This window comes from Protopterus annectens, chromosome 12.part0 (genome assembly GCF_019279795.1).
Source record: "Protopterus annectens isolate FY-2018-M chromosome 12.part0, PAN1.0, whole genome shotgun sequence".
Classification (NCBI taxonomy): domain Eukaryota; kingdom Metazoa; phylum Chordata; order Ceratodontiformes; family Protopteridae; genus Protopterus; species Protopterus annectens.
This window is the reverse complement of record NC_056746.1, coordinates 61996124-62016288: the sequence shown is the minus strand read 5'-3', so window position 1 is coordinate 62016288 and position 20165 is coordinate 61996124. Positions and strand designations below refer to the sequence as shown.

The following is a 20165-nucleotide window of genomic DNA, read 5'->3' as shown; positions in this document are numbered from 1 at the left end:
GTAGGTGTGCATGAAATATATTGTTTTTCACTAAGCATTTTGTAGAAAACAAAATTAGATTTCTGATGATAGTTTTAATGTTAGTTCTCTCTAATTAAAGCATATTTTAGCAAACTGACCATGTTGCCATTAGGTATAGAAATAATTTTATTTTAAATAAAACAGCTTGAAGTCAATGAAAGCAGATTTTGTGTGCAGATGTTTTAGGCAAAAGCTGGAAAGTGATGCCTTTGTACATACTGATTATATTTACTGCAAATACGGCAATGCCAAAGCACCTATTAAATCTGTAATGCAAACAGCATTAAGTAAGGCAATTAAAATGATTGTTCCCTTGGGCCAAATCTTATCAGTGATGTGATATTACTGTGTTTCTGAGTGTTATATAAGATTGGAATTAACATAATATATTCCATGTTTGTCAAATAGCCAAATAGCTTATGACTGTTTTTATTCAGTTACTTGAAATGGAATGTATTGCTTGAAGGATGAAATATTGTTTTCAATGAAATAAAGTCAATATTAGGACACTACATAAAACAAAACAAAACAAACACACTATGTGATGTTTAGAGGTTCAGAGTTATTGTGTTAGAATTACAATTATGTAGAGCTAAAAAATTGATATTGTACTGTTTCCACATTCTAACATTTCACTGTTAGCCATTATAATTTGTTACCATTTTCATCCATTAGTAGTGATAGCTGGGTAAAATGACTTCACTGAGCAACAAACATCTGGTGAAACTAGCACTACAGCTGTTCGCAGCCATTGATGTCTGATACCCCTGAGGGTGATAAACGTTTGTGAAATTTCTAGCAGGATTTAACAAGTGATAAAACATGTGGGGAGTATCTCTCCTGCGGTACTGAAATACAAGATGCATTGAAATTTGTAATCCCATAAATCCATATTCCTTACTTACTTCTATGAAATGTCTCAACAGGTGAGCTCTAAGGTATCATAAGTTTGTATATGTGTGTATATATATATATATATATATATATATATATATATATATATATATATGTATATATATATATATATATATATATATATAGATATATAGATATATTTATATGGGTTCCATACACTAGATCGAATTTTCACTAATTCGAAATAGTGCATGGAATGCTCACTGCAGCAAAAGTGCACTTAATCGAAAATGCACTTACATGAAGTTCAGTACAACGAACGGGTGTTGTACTGAACTTCCATGCAGTACTCATGGACCTTAGGGTTAGGGCACGGATCATAGTAAGGGGATAGCCCATAGGGCTATCCCCTTACCATGACTTGTGCACTAACCCTAAGGTCTGTGATGACTGCAGCACAGTGGTGGACATTACTATGTCCTCCACTATGGTGCGATAGTCACGAACCTTAGAGTTAGGGCATGGGTTAGGCTAAGGGGATAGCTTTACTAACTATCCCCTTACCCTAAGCCGTGCCCTAACCCTAAGGTCCATGACTATCACACCATAGTGGAGGACATAGCTTGTTTTTTATGTCCTCCAATATGCTGCGGTATTTTCGGTGATGTGCACTTACACAAAAGTTCACTTTCATTAAAGTGAACTTTCGCAGAAGTGAGGCTTCCTATTACAGGTTCGAAGTAGTGAACTTTCGTTCTTGTAATAGGAATCCGTTTATATATATACATATATATATATATATATATATATATATATATATATATATATATATGTACATATATATATATATATATATATATATATATATATATATATATATATACACATACACACACACACAAACACACACACACATTATTTAGAAAGGCAAGCATATGAACCTTCAGTACTTTTAGATTACATAAAACATTATATATTTTCATAATTCAACATGAGTTTATCCAGTTATGAGAAATAAGGCATTATTAAATGACCAAGCTCCTTTCAAAGAACATGCTGTCATAAGAAAGGAGAATCCCTTGATAGACATTATAAACCAATCTGCCATCGTAGACTCAGTCAGGAATAGGTGCACCAAATGTCAACTACATGCAGACCTTGGAAACCTAGACCTGCTAAGAAGAAATTATATCATCTGTGGTAATTATTGGAAAATACAGAGCTGATGAGCTAGCTGTGTTGTGCATTTGCAAGACACCACCTGTGATTGTTGTTGGCAGGGCTTCTCTTATTTGTTGTTGTGCCAGAGACTGAAGTGACTGGAGAACATATGGTCATCTACAACTTTTTGGCGTATATATGTGAGTGCATGTAGTTATTTGGGTCTGTTATCTGGATGGAGAACACTAATCCATGTGGATCTCTGTCAGGCTCTACTGTTAACTAGATGGAGAACACTGATCCTCATGGATCTCTGTCAGGCTGTACTGTTAACTGGATGGAGAACACTAATCCACATGGATCTCTATCAGGCTCTACCTGGGAGCACTGTTTGGTTAAGTGATTCGCTGAGAGTCACACAGTATAGACAAGCTGATTCTGAGGGAATCAAACATAGGGAGAACAGTAAGCAGCTTATTTACAGCTCTTAGCTTTATCCCTCTATGCCTACTGCCAGTGTTTGTGTGTGTGTGTGTGTGTGTGTGTGTGTGTGTGTGTGTGTGTGTGTGTGTGTGTGTGTGTATGTGTGTCTCCATGTATGTCTGTGTGCATGCATGTGAATGTGTGTGTGTGTGTGTGTGTGTGTGTGTGTGTGTGTGTGTGTTTTAACGTTGTTGCATACTTGTTAGATTACTGAAGCTGTGCCATCATTGTGGATCTTGAAGGTTTCAGGATTTGAGACGCATCCCTACAGCTGTGGGAACATGCAACAAAGCATATGCATCAGTGTGTATTTAATTTCATATATATGTATATATATATATATATATATATATGTGTGTGTGTATATATATATATATATGTGTGTGTGTATATATATATATATATATATATATATATATATATATATATATATATATATTTCTATTGGAGGCATACCTCTCAATGGTCAAGATTTTCACAGAATGTCCAGATTTTTGTGTCATGTTTTTGGTTTGTTCCTCATAAAATGTATAATTTTCTGCCAAACTACTGGAGATTAAATTCACTAGTTACAGAAAGTTGAGTTTCCCTCTTAATATCCTTTAGAAAATACATGCTATCACAAAATGTGTCTGTTATTCTATCAATTTCTACATTTATAAGAGCAATATTTAAAATTGACCCTTATTTTTGGGTCTATATTAGATTGTCGAAGTTTTAATACATCGAATCACTAAAGATCGAACTTTAGTGATCAAAGTATTGTTATAAAAATATTTTTAAAACAAACAATCAAAAGGATGTAAGCAGGGGGGCAAGCCCCCCTGCACCCTCCATGTGGGGGGCTGTGCCTCCCACACCCCCTGCTCTTTAAATATACCAAATCCTAGATCGCGCTACAGTGTAGGAAATGGAAATCTTCTGTTTCCGCTCTGTATTGCACTGAAGTGCGATCGCGGAGTTGGTATATTTAAGTAGCGTGGGTTGTGGGGGGCGCAGCCCCCCCACTTGGGGGTGCAGGGGGCCTTGCCCCCCTGCTTGCAGCCTTTAGGTTTTATTTTTTTGCTTTAATAATATTTTTATAACAATTCGAAGTTTTAAGACTTCGATCACTAAAGTTCGATCTTTAGTGATTCAAAGTATTAAAACTTCGACAATCTAATATAGACCCCTTATTTTTATACCTTTGTCTCCCCGTTATGTTTGGCTTTGTCCACATTTCATACACTAAGAGGCTGAGAGGTATGACTGGAGATCACAGCTATTAAAAGCCGATTTATATAAACATTGTTGATTGCTATGATCTGTTTTAAATACTTGGGTGAATAAATGCCTACTCACAGCATTTCACAGAATAAGTATCAATTACTCAATACTTCTAAAATATGTATTATCCATTATATTTATCCTTGCACATAGCATAAATAATTTGATTATTATGAAATATAAAGAAATAATTGGTGTATTGAGCCACACATTTATTCATCTTTATTTATTTTAATATCAAATTCCCAGGGCAAGAATAAACTTGAAATCCAGTCAAAACAAATTATCGTACAAAATGACTGTTTACCAGTCTTTATGAAAACAAAAATTAACTGCTGACTTTTGTGAACTGCTTAACAATGTTTCTTTAAATCCAGCCTAGACTAGGACTTGCATTTCTAAGAATAGTAATCTGATTCTTTATTTATTAAGTCCAACGATTTTCTCAAACTCTAGAACCCTGAACATGCATTTCCTATGATTAGAGTAATGCACACTCTTTCTGGAAGCTTCTTATTATCAGTAGTTGAAGGTGGATGCTTGTCTAATAGTAGGCAATGAAAGCTATTAAACTGAAGAACTTGGCAGTTAGCGAAGAGGATTAATTGTGCAAGCTTTTAATAAGCTACTCTCAATAGACAAGCCTTTGATTTTGTCCTCATTCATTTGCCTACAGTGCAAGTAAAGCAGTCATCCTGACAAACCTTCATGCCTTGACTCAAAAGAGGGACAGTTGTATCAACCGGCCATACCTGGTTAACAAATAAAGGACAGTAATATTGGAGCACTCCTAGAGCACACTCCCTAGGGTCATATTGAAATCTTAGAAAATGTGTTTTTTTATTAGCACTTGAGGAATAACTGTCTGTGACTCTGTCCTCTTGTGATAGTGTTAGGTTGAATTAGGAATGAATTTGCTTCTTTTTTTAAATAGACAGTTTTCACCTCTGCTTGACAAATAGTGATCCATCAGATGAAGTTTCTCTTTAGCCCTGTGAATCTTGTACTAATGTCTTTGATACCCCTATTTATGTACGTTTTCAACAGAGCAGTGCATAGGTTATGTCTTGTTCTGTGAGTGGCAGCCCCAGTCCTCTTGTAGTGGAATATATGTTTCTTCTTGTGTTTTCACTGGGGATTACAGGTAGAGGACATATTCTGAGAAAGAGGGCCCAAACATCCTAAATAAGAGAGCTGAGGTGGCACAGAGTTATAATTCCTCTCCTTGTCATGGAAGTTTCTAACTAAAATTTGTGAGATCCTGCATGATACAAGTTGAATAAGGATACCACATAAAGAATGCCTATAGTACAGGTTTCAGGTGTAATTTCAAATATGACTTGTCTTATTTTATGCACTCAGGGGTTTGACTAGGGTGAACCTGTAGCTGTAGTGACAGTGGGCTAAAGAAATGTTAAGTAAATGCTGTCCCAAAGCAGATTTCATACAGAAAATGCAAAAATAGAGATTTAACTTACAAAATTTCATTTACTCATATGGTTATCCATTGAGCAGGAGCAAATCATTAAGAAGTTCATATAAAGTTTTTTTTTTTTTTTTTTTGTTACCAAAGTCTGAAAGTAAGAAGAATCATCAAAATCATTGATTTACACAACAAAATAATGACTAGAATATAAACCAGACAAAAGTACTTTAAAAACTAAAAACTTGAATAAACAAAACAAAACAAAAAGAATTCGACTGGCGTACATGAGCTTTGTGCTAAAAATAAAAACATAAGATATACATGAAATTATCAACAGAATTGAAAATGTTTAGCTATGACAAGGATTAAATTTCTGAAGGCACTTGAAAAAAGGAAGTGATGTATAGTATTTAAGGTATGTTTGAATGAAAGCACATGACTCTGATTATGCCTTTTGAGGTGAAAGCACTTAGTCATAGTGTTTTGCTGTGTCTTGCGTATTAACATTTAATAAATCAGAGTTTTTAGCATGAAGCTTGTATATGCCGGTCAAATTCTTTTTGTTTTGTTTAGAATATAAATCAGTCCAATAACAATGATGAAAAGCCACATATCACTAAAGTAAGGTTGTTAATAATTACTGAACGCTAACCCTTTTGAATATGATAAAACTCTCAAACCATGCCCCACTTAGTTTGTACCTTAATCGTTTGCTCTCTGCCTTCGTGGTCTCTTAACACTTTGTAATACGTCCTAACATTCTGGCATTCTATCTCAACTTTCCTCCTTTTAAATTATCCCTTGCAGACCATGGCTATATGATGCATAATCCATCCATCCAATAAAATAATAATAACCTTCTTATTCCAATTCCAACCATTGTCTTCTCCTACCAAACCTAAAAGATAGAATCACTATCTTGCTTTTTTCTTAAATATGTTCTCCCATTCTTGAATTATGCACAATACCACATCATATGTATGTACTGACAGTCTCCATCTCACCGCATCTCTGCTACTTGTGGTCCCCTGTCCTGTGAGCTTGAAGTAACTGTAGCGAGTCCAAAGCCATCAAGAGTCTAGGACATGTAGTGGTCCCATACTGCAAGAAAATATTTAAACCTGTTCCCCTATCTTGAGACAGAAGGCTCACTCATCATAAAGATTACTTCACATTTTCAGCATAGTTCACAAACTAAACCTCTTAAAGAAAATCATTCACTCTCTGTGTTTATTTATTTCAATACAAATTAATTAAATATTTATAAGATGATTAAGTATACATGATATCCATTGACTCCCTACAGAATTTCCTCAAGTGGACACCTGTCTTATTATTTATGTGCACATGATTAAAAGCAATTTACAAAATAGACCAAAACATATTAAACTCTAATTAGTGAATCTTTAACTTTGCCCTTATCTTTACAGCAGCAAAAGTTCTCTCTTGAACCATCTTCTAAGACCTTGAGGTTAATCAAGTTGCAAATCACTCAGTCATCAAGCTGAAAAAGAAATACTGGCAGCCATCTTGATTTTTCTTACAATAATCACACCACATACTAGTGCTGAAATTTATGTAATTAGTTGCTTTACCACTGACATATTGCTGTGCAACACAGCAGTTACTTGGACTAATGAGTCAAAATGCTGCAGTTGTTTATTTCTTACTTTTATTTCCTGTTCTGTTCTCTTTCTTCAGTTACTTTGATATATTTGTGGAGGGATATGTCAGTTATGTTGTCCAAATAATAACATTAAAGCACTGTAATTACCTGCATGAAGAGAAAATTTAATCACAAGTGTGTCAGATGACTGTACAGTGTTGGCCAGATTAATAGAAATATTGACAAATAATGAACATTTCTCAGTTCCTTTAGTGATTTTCAGTCTGGCTTTCTCAGAAATTCACAAAATCATTTCACTTTGCTAACTCTTTAAGAAAAACCTGTTTAGCATGAAATTACTACATGTTACTTACATACTTAAAGAGAAACAATGTCATAATGATGCAGCTCCATAGTCTTAAAAATGGATAAATTGACTGACTTAACACCACAAAAGTATGCAAAAGCTGAGGTTCTGCTCAAAAAAGGTGTTTTGGTATCAAAAATTGCCAAGAAGGTTGGAGTTAGTCAGTCATCTGCCAGCTGAATTCAGAAGAAACTGAATACTGGTGAAGGGTTTTCACCCAGATGTTCTGGCAGATGTGGTCGCAGAAGGTCCACAACTCTTTGGGATGATTCATATCTGATCAGAGAATGTGGTAAGAATTGCAAGGCATCCATTAGACAGCTGCAGGGGGATGCTGTAACAAAAGGGTGTTACAGTAAGTTCCAGAACTGTTTGACAGAGACTTCTGAAAGCTGGGTTTCAAGCTTGCAGACCTCTAAAGAAACAGAAATCGTCCAACCAAATGAAGGCAAAAAGCCTGATCTGGGCAAAAGAGTTTCAGAACTGGTCAGAAGAAGATTGGGAATGGTTTGTTTTCAGTGATGAGAGCATAATACAGTGTTTGGATCAACAAGTACCATATGTCAGATGCAGGGCTGGCGTTTGGTCAACTGTTACCTAAGCAAAAGGTCTCCACAGTGCCCTCACCACCACCCAGTGCCCCCATGGTGGTCTACCTACACCATACAAATTACTGAAAAAGTGCCTTACTAGAGCAGCACCCTAGGCGGCTGCCTAGTTGGCCTATGCCTAAGACTGCTATGGTCAGATGACAATATGGAGAGCAGATGAGGGACGAATATATAATTCAGCACTTCAAGCATCCCTCTCAAGTGATGGTGTTGAGCATTATGAGCATCTTCAGAACAGGTTGGCTCTACATTGTTCAGGGAATCATGAAGCAAGAACAATACAAAACTGTACTACAGCAACATCTGCTGCCTCAGTTGTGTGACTAGGCAAAGAAGAAGGGATTTACTGGGACAGGGGCCTTTATCTTCATGCACGATGGTGCCCCATGTCACAAAAGTCAACAAGTGACAAGTTTCCTTCAGGTCCATTGTACTGAATTGTTACCATGGCCAGGGTAACAGCCTAGATACGAGTCCAATAGAGAACTTGTAGGCTATTCTGAGTCAGAGATGAAGAAAAAGACCATAGCAAACAAGCTTCAACTGACTGAGGAACTCATTTCAGCTTGGGTGCGCAATGCTTCTATGAATGAACATTTCCGTGAACTTGTTTGTTCTATGACTCAATGAGTTAAATCCTTGAAAATGGCCAAAGGGTCACTCACAAAATATTAGAAAATTGTATTAGAACATTTTATATAACATGAATTATACTGTCTGTCATTTCATATACTCATATTGAGTTATATTGTGAAACAACAATAAAAAAAATAAAAACGGTAAGAACACCAATTTCTTTTAACTTGGCCAACAGTATAGATACCTGGAGAAATATTGCAGACACTGTCCAAATTCAGAAACTCCATGTCTTTTCCTGATGCAACCCCCCCCCCCCCCAGACATGAGTTTGAAATTCAGTGACAAGTACAAGGATGTATAAGTTCATTTAACATGTCCAAATATTGAAATAAATTTGCATGGAAGTTTTAGAGATGTCCCTTACACAGAGAATGCAATGGAGATGGTGGAATGCAAAAGTACAACAGTAGCAAATGGCAAAAGAAACAGAAAACAGTTTAATCAAATGATTAATTTAAGAACTGTAGTACAGTACCCTTATCCCTACCAGCACATAATATAAGAGTGCAAAAAATAGAAAGATAGGATAAGATGAAGGGGAAGGGAAAATTTCTTTTACCACTGATGTAAACATAGGTGAGAAACTGATTCAGTTTTCAAATTACCACACATATTAGATTTCTACTTCTGTGGCTACCATTAATATATGGTTAGCTTATTATTCACTGTTATTTACAAGCATTATGTAGCGTGAATGGGCGTACCTTCGTTGAAGGTTGTGCGTCAGGCCTGGCAAGCTGGTACGTAAAAAATCAACTGCCAATCATTAGTGGACCGGAGTTCCGCTGTGGCGACCCCTAACCAGGAAAAGCCGAAAGACACAAACAAACAAATGTAGGTGGCTTTTATGTAGCCATGATTTAAGCTTTAATGGAGGGAAATCCCTCTCAGATGGAGTGCTGAGTATCCATAGGACTAATCTCAGTATGATGTATGATATATATATATATATATATATATATATATATATATATATATATATATATATATATATGGTGGCAGAGATGGTGTAGCCATTAGCGCTGTTGCCTCACAACAAGAGGTTCTCTGGTTTGATTCTTGGCTGGGGTGCCTTCTGTGTGGAATCTGCATGTCCTCCCTGTAGTGGTGTGGGTTTCCTCCATGTGCTGCGGTTTCCTCCTACACTGCAAAGATATGCAGTAGGTAGATTGGACACTGTAAATTGGCTGTAGGTGTGAGTGTGCATGTGTGAGTGAGTGGTATGGATGAACGACCATGGCAGAGTAGCACCCTGGCAGTGTAAACCTTGGCTTGAGATGATTGTCACTGTTGAATTGACACCCTGACCCCATGTACAAAATGGGAAAAGGGTTGAGGATGTATATATATATATATATATATATATATATATATATATATATATATATATATATATCAGTTTGCTATTAGATTTCCAAAACTGCTTTGGTCAACCTGCAAGTGGTCGAAAGGCAGTTTTCAAGTGGGAAGAATGCTGAACCAGAAATCATCAACTACACTACAGCAAATGTGTGTTATAGTTAAATTGTCTGAGTTCAGCATTGTGTATGGAGATTGCGCTTCAGTGAGGAACAGGGAATTAATCCATTTCCTCACTGCAGTGTGATCTTGGAGTTGGTACATATAATTTGCAGGGGATGTGAGGGGTTGCAGCCCCCACATAGGGGGTGCAGGGTGGCTTGTCCCCCGGTAAAATAGTAAAATACACATACCATTGACTGTGGAAAGTCATGGTATAGTAAGTTGCTTAGCATGGGTAACAGAGTTCACCTCCTGCTATGCTGAATACATCGAACTCTGGGAGTCGATGTATTCAATTTCGAGTTTGCTGCCTATTCGACAGTATGGATTCGTCTTTCCGTGTTGATGTTTTGACCAGTCAACCAAAGAAGTTTTGGGAATTTAATAATAAACCATATATCTCTATATGTAATTAATATATATATATATATATATATATATATATATATGGGTCTACCTGAGATGGTCGACAAGCCATTTGATCAACTTTCATTTGGTCGACAATTCATTTGGTCGACAGGCAGATTTGCCCCCCTCCCCAATGTTGTGCGACCCTAGAGTTGATATATATAATTAGGGGGTGTGTGGAGGGCACAGCCCCCATTAGGGTGTGGGGTGAAGCCCCCCACATAAAACTGCTTGTCGACCAAATGAATTGTCGACCAAATGAAAGTCGATCAAATGGCTTGTCGACCATGTGAAGTAGACCCATATATATATATATATATATATATATATATATATATATATATATATATATATATATATATATATATATTTACATATGTTGTGTCAGTGAATTTTCAAGCATAGAGTTAAAACACATAATTGTTCTGTTTGGTTTGTACAAAACTGACACTGCATAAGAAGAAGCAGAAACTAAAACTTAAAGGCTAAAGCTATAAACTAATAAAAATAAAATAAAATTTATACAACACAGTTTTCCATTAAATTATGCAAGACTGCAATGGGCAACAAAAATTAGTAGTAATGAACTGATTGGTGTAACCATTGAGGTTTCATATATAAAACAAAGTCATTATAAACACAATATCTCCAGAATGTGTGGAACTGTTGACTGTTTTGTAAGAATCTATTTTCACAGAGATAAGTCACAAATGAAGAGTATTAATGCCATGGACTCAAATGATCAGTTAAGCATAGAAATCCTGTGAGCAGAGTAAAAATACAGTTTATGTGTACTGTGTAAGCGGATCTCATGTACAAAATCAGTAAAAAATATTTGTTTGATAGTCGTAATAAAAGTGAGAAAGAAAGAGTAGAAGCGTTTAAAAAAAAATGGACCAAAAATTATGGATAAATGGTAAACATGCTGTAGTTAAGTCTGATAATCATCACCACTGTAATGTAATGCTTTATTGTACATTCAAAATGTTGGCTTTAAACTACAATTTCTCTAAAACTTCATATATGCTCTTTTTCTTGGCAAAGGAGAAACCTATGTGGTCAGAATTATTTGAGCGTGGCTATAAAGAGTATTTCAGCAACAGTTTTGAATAGTAACTCTCCAGTCTCAGATAAAGCCCAAATATACAGCGGTAGCATTGTTGCCTCACAGCAAGAGGTTCTTCCATTCGATTCTCGGCTGGAGTGCAGGGAGTGCTTTCTGTGTGGAGTCTGCATGTCCTCCCCATGGTTGGGTGGTGTTCAAAAGACATGCGTAAATGGGTGTGCCTTCGTTGAAGGTTGGACGTCGAGCTGGCACCTCGGCTTTTGTGAAAATCTACTGCCAGTCATTAGCGGACCGGAGTTCTGCTGTGGCAACCCCTAACCGGGAAAAATATCTTAGTTCAGTGGTTGTAACTGTTGTTCCACTCCTTTCCTTTGTAATTATTTTAGCCCGAAAATCCCTCTTGCCATGTTCTTTTTTTCCAGAAGAAATTTGCTTTTGTTGTAAGCCTTCATATTTTGTTATTTGAATATCCACAACCCTTACAAGTTGATATCTGGGGCAGATGCTCAATTTACCTCACTCTTGGTACAGTATTGGAGAAGCTTTTTCCCATAATGCATTGCAGTGAGATCATACAAAAAGACAGTTTGCACATTCAGAGTGAAAGGACTGTAAATTTGAATATTTGCTCAATGCAAATCAAATGCATCAGACAATAAATAAAAATACTCACTAAAAGGATAAAATGTAGACAATATATTTTTGTTTTATCATTATTACTGCAGATGCAGAAATGTAAAATGCCACTTGAGGAGTTGTGCTTCATCTTAATGGACAGTACCCATCTGATCACATGTGCATTCATTAGCATTGCTGGAATAGATTAATACTCCACCAAAAGCAGTAGGAGAATTACTGATGGAAAGAAATCTGACGTGACGGTGTCTAATGCCGTTCTTATTGTTAGGGTCAAAGAGAAAGTTGGGTTTTTTTCACTTGTAAGTAAAGTTGCAGTACTGAAGTAACATTTCTCTGAGTATGTATCACATGCATCTATAGACTTTAACTCTTTACCTGATATATAAACTGTTAATATCTCAGTAAAGAGAACATATGTCTTGAACCAGAAAAAGCATGTGTGTGTGTGTGTGTGTGTGTGTGTGTGTGTGTGTGTGTGTGTGTGTGTGTGTGTGTGTGTGTGTAGGGGTGTTAAAATAGATTTGTTTTGTTGCTGCATGCTATGAGTCATCATCAAACTGACTTTAGTAACATTAGAGATAGTTTCAGCTTTGTAGACTATGTTGCTGCATACCCTTTAATACTCACCTTAGTAACATTAGAGATAGTTTTGGCTTTGTAGACTATGTTGCTGCATATCATTCATTTATTTATTTATTACATTTGTTTACTGGGAAGGTCCACTGGGCCTAGGTGAGCCCATTTTCAGTGGAGGCCCAAGGAGAAAAGCTCCACATGACATTAAACATGTTGAAGATTACAATAAAGATAGAAAGCTAGTTACAGTTACATAGATAGCTAGAAGGCAGTGCAGTAAACAGTCTTAGGCATTGATGTAACTGTGATATTAGAACATGCCGAGTACTTACATATTGACCTGTTGAGTGGATAGAGGAGGGGTGAAGTGGGAGTGGTAAAGTGGGGAAGAAAGTGAGAGGGTTATTTTTGGCATGGGCATAACCAGCAGGAGGAGAGGTGTTGTCTAAGAGATTTTGTAAAGAGTGCAGGGTACGTGATGGAGGTTATTGTGGTTGGGAGGGTATTCCAGAGTTTGGAAACAGTGAAGGAATAGAGCATTTCACGGGCTGGGAGGTGGGTTTGTCTACCTTAAGCAGAGTTTTATTTTCTGATCTAAGAGGTCTATTTGGTTGGTACAATGATAGTAAGGAGGAGAGAGAGGGACATGCTATGGGTAGTTATTTGTAGGAAGTTGAGATAGAGTGGTAGCTCTTGCAAGTTTAGTTGCTGCAGCGAGGAACAGTGGTGTGTGATAAGGATCTAGCATTGGTTGCAAATCTGGCGACCTTATTGTAACATGAGTCAAGCTTTGTTTTAAGCAATGAATGGACGTTTGTGAGTATGGGGGCACCATATAGCAGGGGTGGTAGTAGAAAGGCTGAGACTAGAGTCTTTTTAGCAGTGTTATTGAGGTAATAGCTATGTCTATAAAGGGTGCCCAGTTTCTGATGTGGTTTTTTTGTTCTTATTGAGTATGTGGAGATCAAATGTTAGGGTTTCATCAGTAATGACCCCTAATAGTTTAGTACTAGAGACTACTTCTATGGTGGTATTATTTTAGGAGTGGATAGAGAATTCAATTCTATTTATAGAGGGTTTTTTTTTGGGAGTGAATAGGATCAGTTTAGTCTTGTTTGGGTTGAGAGCTAGGTGATTGCACGACATCCATTTTTCAGTGGATGTGAAGGCATTTTGGGTTAGTAGTTGCAACTTAGAAGGGTTTTAGCAGTGCAGATGATTGTTGAATCTTCTGCATATTGGATCACAGTACCATGTGTAAGGGAGTTATGGAAGTTATTAATTAATATATTGAATAGAAGGGGGCCCAGTATGGAGCCTTGTGGGGACACCTGTGGAGATGCTGAGGAAGGGGGAACAGGATTGCTGCCATTTAGTAGATTGATATCTGCCAGAGAGGTACTTTGAGAACCAATTTAGGGTTGGAGGTGCGAGACGTAGATTGTTGAGTTTAGAGAGTAAAAGGGAGTATGAAATGGTCTCGAAAGCTTTTGAAAGGCCAAGGAATAATGTGGAGATGATCAGACTGGAATCATGTGCCCAATTTACTGTATCCATAACAGAGATGAGGGCTGTGTTGGTGCTATGGCCTGGTCTAAAGCCATGTTGGGTTGGGGTGAGAAGTTGGTTATTAATTAAATGGTTGAGAAGTTGGGTATGGACACATTTTTCTAATATTTTTGAAATGGGAGAGAGAATAGCTATGGGCCAAAAGTTGGAGATGTCTGCATTTTTGCCACCTTTGTGCAGAGGAAGAATGTATGCTTTCTTACAGATATTAGGTATGTGGGATTCTTGGATTGATCTGTTGATAAGTATACTAATAGGCTAAGTGATGGAGCATGCAGATATTTTTAGGAATTCAGCAGGTAAGTTGTCAGGAGCACAAGTGCAAGGTTTAAGTTTTAGAAGGAGTTTTTAATGGTGCATGTGGGTATGAGAGAGAAAGAAAAATTTGGTAGAGAGGGAGGTTTAGGATGAGTAGGTTGTTGGTCTGATGAGTTTGGGTTAAAAGGAGGGAAAGTGGTGGTCAGCTTGGAAATAGTGTCAATGAAATAAGAGTTAAAGATAGAGGCTATATCAGCGGGGCTTTTATCAGGGTATGGGCAAGGATTGGCATTAGAGCCTGGGTGTATAATGGAATTTATTGTCCCCCAGAATTTTTGTGGGTTTAGCCTATGCTGGTCCTGTAGTGTATGGAAGTATTCCTTTTTGTTTTTGGTTATCTGTCGTTTGGCCTGATTACGTAGTTGTTTGTATAGAGTGAGGTCAGCTGGGTTTTTATATTTTTGCCATGATTTCCAAGCTTTGTCTCTAGCGGACATAATTTGTTTTGTGGCTTTGGTGAGCCAAGTGGCATGATTAGTCTTGACTCTTTTTAGTCATGGTGGTGCTACCCTATCTAAGATTTTGATAAATGTTGAATTGAATAATTCAACTGCATAATCAAGAGGAATCATTTTTAATAGTGCCCAGTTGGTATGCTGTAAAATTTCATTTAGGGTTTCCAGAGAGAATTGGGATAGGTCTCTAGTTTGTTTTAATTGGTGGTTACTATTAGTTATGGAAATTTTACGTACTGCAAAGGCTGGTAAGTGGTCACTGATGCTGTTTGGTAATGTTCCAAAGATGTAGATCTTATTTAGGTCAGATACAAGGATCCAATCTAAGACCGAGCCTTAGTTCTTTTTGGTATTTGGCCTAGTTATATCAGAGATAAGCTGAGTGTAGTTGAATGGGTTGATGTTAGTTTGGTGGTTTTGGTTAGTGATATCTATCCAATCAATGTTTACATCCCCAGGATGATTGTTTCATTTTGAATATGTTTGGATGACCAAGCTAGAATATCCTCTAGAATGGGAATGTTCTTACCTGGGGGAATGTATAACACTATGATGCAGAGGGTTTTATAGTTATTTAGTTTTAGGAGGGTTACTAAAAGTTCTGCTGAGGAGAACTGTGGAATGGGTTTAGTGAAAGGGACTATTGTGTAGATATTTGGTCATATCAAGGTGACGCCACCACCTTTTCTATGTGGTCTGTCGTTCCTGAGGCATGAATAGTTGGGGGCTAGGAATTATGTGTCATTGATGAATGGTTAAAGCCAAATCTCTGTTATGGCAGTGAAATCTGGTTCGTTTTGGTGTAACCATGCATGAAAGTGGGGAATTATATTTCTGATGCTTTGTATGGTGATGGTAGTGAAGTTTAAGGATTTTATGGAGTTGGGCTGGTTATGGAGTTTGGACTGTGGCCCTGGGTTTGGGTGTAGGTCTCCACATATTATTAAGTTAGAAAGGGTGGTCTGATTGATAGGGTGCTGCTGTTTTTTAGTTTTATGGTGGTAGTCTAGTTGAGAATAATTATAGTGGGCTTTGTGTAGATGGAGGATCTTTACTTTAGCTTGCAGAATTATGTCTGGAGAAAATAAGGTAGAGCTTATTGTGGAATAGCTAGGAAGAGTCTGTGTGTACATGGATGTTGAGTGTAATGGTTTGAAAGGTATGAGGGTTGTATGATATGATGTAAGGTGGAGGAGTAGATAGAGATGAAAGAAGATAGTTAGGAGTATGATATTAGTGTAGAGAGGCATAGTGCTAGAGTGGTGTACTGAGATGGGAGAGAAAGTTGTAGGAGTGGAAAGAGTGGGTTAAAGATTGAGTTTAGAGATATGTAGAGAGTTTGGAGGTAGGGGACAGGTGGTGAGGTATAGATGTGGTATTTGGTAGGAAGGAGGTGGAAGAGGAAGCTGAGAAGGAAATTGGTAGAGAGGATATTTGGGTAGCAGTATTTATTAACAGAGACCATGCTGGATGGAGTTGGAGGAGGAGCAAGTAGGGAAAGGAGTATATAAGGAGATTAGACAGGTGAAGGTAGTTGTGTTAAGGGAGGTGACTGGGTTTAGTAGGGGTGTGGTAGCTTGTGTAGAGGGAGGGCGGGGTGGAGTTAGCCAATTAATGGAGTTGAATGTAAAGGGTGGGGTTTAGTTAGGTATATATGTCTAATGAAAGTGGGATTGGGAATGGGGGTAGGGTAGGGGAGCAGAGTGAGCCCAAACATAGTGGGTTAAGCCAAAAAAGGTAAGAACCTGTGCTACAGAAAACTATCTTAAACTTATAAAACTAAGACATAGGACTGAGAGAGAATTCTCTAGCAGGTCAGAATGCCTGTTTATTTAAAAGTTAGGAGGTAAAAAATAATATCTAGTAGGGTTTAAAGGCTGCTACTTGAGAAAGAGGGAGTTTTCTATGGCTTAGTTTAAGTAGTGTAATGGGGAGAGTCGGCATGGTATGAGCTGGTACGCTGTGCTTGCCACTAGTTGCACAAATACAGTAACTGCGGTAGTTAAGCAGATTATTACAGCTATTTTACTTTAAATACTGTGCATTAGGTTCAAGAGGTGCATACTCTTTTAATGAACAAGAGAATAAAGCTTGAGCAAATTCTCTCAGAGTGCACCTTTCCTTCTGCTTGAATTACAGTGGTGTTGGCCAAGTAGGGTTGTTTCTTCTGAGTTGGGGCACCCCGTTAAGATGAAAAGCAAAACTTTTAATGAACAAGAGAATAGAGCTTGAGCAAATTCTCACAGAGTGCACCTTTCCTTCTGCTTGAGTTACAGTGGCGTTGGCCAAGTAGGGTTATTTCTTCTGAGTTGGGACACCCGTTAAACTGAAAGGCAAAGCTTTTAAAGAACAAGAGAATAGAGCTTGAACAAATTCTCGCATTTAATACTCACATTTGTAGACTAGATTGCTGCATACCCTTCAATACTCAATATTTATAGAATATATAGAATATATAGAATGCTGCTGCATACCCTTTAATACTCACATTTGTAGAATACATTTCTGCATTCCTTTTAATACATTTGTATAATACATTGCAGCATACTCTTTAATGCTCACATTTGTAGAATATGTTGCTGCATATCCTGTAATACTGACATTTGTAGAATACATTGCTGTATACCCTTTAATACTCACATTTGTAGAATACATTTCTGCATTCCCTTTAATACATTTGTATAATACATTGCAGCATACTCTTTAATGCTCACATTTGTAGAATATGTTGCTGCATATCCTGTAATACTGACATTTGTAGAATACATTGCTGTATACCCTTTAATACTCACATTTGTAGAATAAGTTGCTGCATACCCTTTAAAAGTTACATTTGTAGAATATGTTGCTGCATATCCTGTAATACTGACATTTGTAGAATACATTGCTGTATACCCTTTAATACTCACATTTGTAGAATAAGTTGCTGCATACCCTTTAAAAGTTACATTTGTAGAATGTTGTTGCTGCATACTCTGTAATACTCACATTTGTAGAACACATTGCTGTATACCCTTTAACAGTCACATTTGTAGAATATGTTGCTGCATAGCCTTTAAAATTTACATTTGTAGAATATATTGCTGCATATCCTGTAGTACTCACATTTGTAGAATACATTGCTGCATACCCTTTAATACTTACATTTGTAGAATATGTTGCTGCATACCCTTTAAAAGTTACTCTTGTAGAATGTGTTGCTAAATATATATATATATATATATATATGTATATATATATATATATATATATGTGTATATATATATATATATATATATATATATATATATATATATATATATATATATATATATATATATATATATATACAATATTCTTGTAAAATCTAACATAGCTTTCTAGAAGGGTATGCAGAATTATTACATACCTTTAAGGATAGTATTTTTTTGTTGTTCAATATTTGGTACCTATTTTCGAATTGTAATATTATAATATAGAATGAATTATTCTTTACATTATCTATTAGTTGGCTTATTATTAAAAAAAACAGTAAACATAAGCACCTGGAAAAAAATCAATATAAATGCCACATCCCAACACAAACAAGCAGTGTAAAACTTCAAGTGCTGCAACAACTTACTCAAAAAAAAAATAAATAAATAAAAAAAATAAAAACCACTGAAAAACGCATAAACTTTACATAAGTGCCTTCATATTAAGTACAATGAAATTATTCAGAGTAGTGTATAGTGTCAAACATACACTTACATAGTGTTTAAAAATCAATGAAAAAACCAGCTGGCTACAAATTACACAGTACACAAGTCATAACTAATATTAAAACAATTAATCTGCAATAAAAGTCACAGTAATTCTATCTTCGCACACTTTTTTTGTTTTTCTAGCTTTAAAAAAATTCACTTCATATTTACAGAATTATTTAAACTAAGAGGTGTTTTCACCTGCAGCCTGAGCTGCCATAATGTTTCCTTTGTTCTGTTTTATTCGTAAAATTACCTTCCTTCACAAACATCCTGAAGGAGTTTCTCTGTTCCAAAAAAAAAAAAAAACAAAAAAACTAATCTTCCTATGTTCTAGGTTTTCTACATAATGTCTGTATTGAGCATCATTAATGTTCCTGACTTTAATATCATATACATGCTCTAAAATTCTTTCCCTAAAAGCCGTAGTGGTCATGCCAATGTAAAAAGCTTTACAGCAATCACAGCATGCTTAATATATTAACCTGACTGTATCACTTGTAAACCTAAAATTAGAATAAAATATTCTATTATCATGTGGCAACAAAATCAATTTAGTATTTTATATATATATATATATATATATATATATATACATACAATAACAAGCCTTATAGCACCCAGAGGAATATGTGAAATATAATCTTTCAAAGTGCCAGAACAACAATGAGGAATGTATTGTCAGGTATGTTTTAATCAGGGTCAGAACCACTCCCTCTAGGATGTAACGTAAGTATGGTCAGGGATTTATTAATTAGGGTTAGACCCACTCGCTGAGGGGTGTGATGCCAGTATGGTCAGGGATGTATTAATCAGGGTTAGAACCACTCCCTGTGGGGTGTGATGTAAGTATAGTCAGGGATGTATTAATCAGGGTTAGAATCACTCCCTGTGGGGTGTGATGTAAGTATGGTCAGGGATGTATTAATCAGGGTTAGAACCACTCCCTGTGGGGTGTGATGTAAGTATAGTCAGGGATGTATTAATCAGGGTTACAACCACTTCCTGTGGGGTGTGATGTAAGTATAGTCAGAGATGTATTAATCAGGGTTAGAACCACTCTCTGTGGGGTGTGATGTAAGTATGGTCAGGGATGCATTAATCAAGGTTAAAACCACTCCCTGTGGGGTATGATCTAAGTATGGTCATAGATGTATTAATCAGGGTTAGAACCACTTCCTGAGGGGTGTGATCTAAGTATGGTCAGAGATGTATTAATTAGGGTTAGAACCACTCCCTGTGGGGTGTGATGTAAGTATGGCCAGGGATATATTAATCCGGGTTAGAACCACTCTTTATGGGATGTGATGTAAGTATGGTCAGGGATGTATTAATCAGGGTTAGAACCACTCCCTGTGGAGTGTGATGTAAGTATGGTCAGGCATATATTAACCAAGGTTAGAACCACTCCCTGTGGGGTGGGGTTTGATCTAAGTATGGTAAGGGATGTATTAAT

General features: G+C 36.6%; 1 long non-coding RNA gene across 2 annotated transcripts in view; it reads left to right on the top strand.

The window, feature by feature from the left end:
* The window catches only part of LOC122816351, a 2791022-nt gene that overhangs the window by 1387487 nt on the left and 1383370 nt on the right, over window positions 1–20165 (top strand). The window lies entirely within an intron of this gene.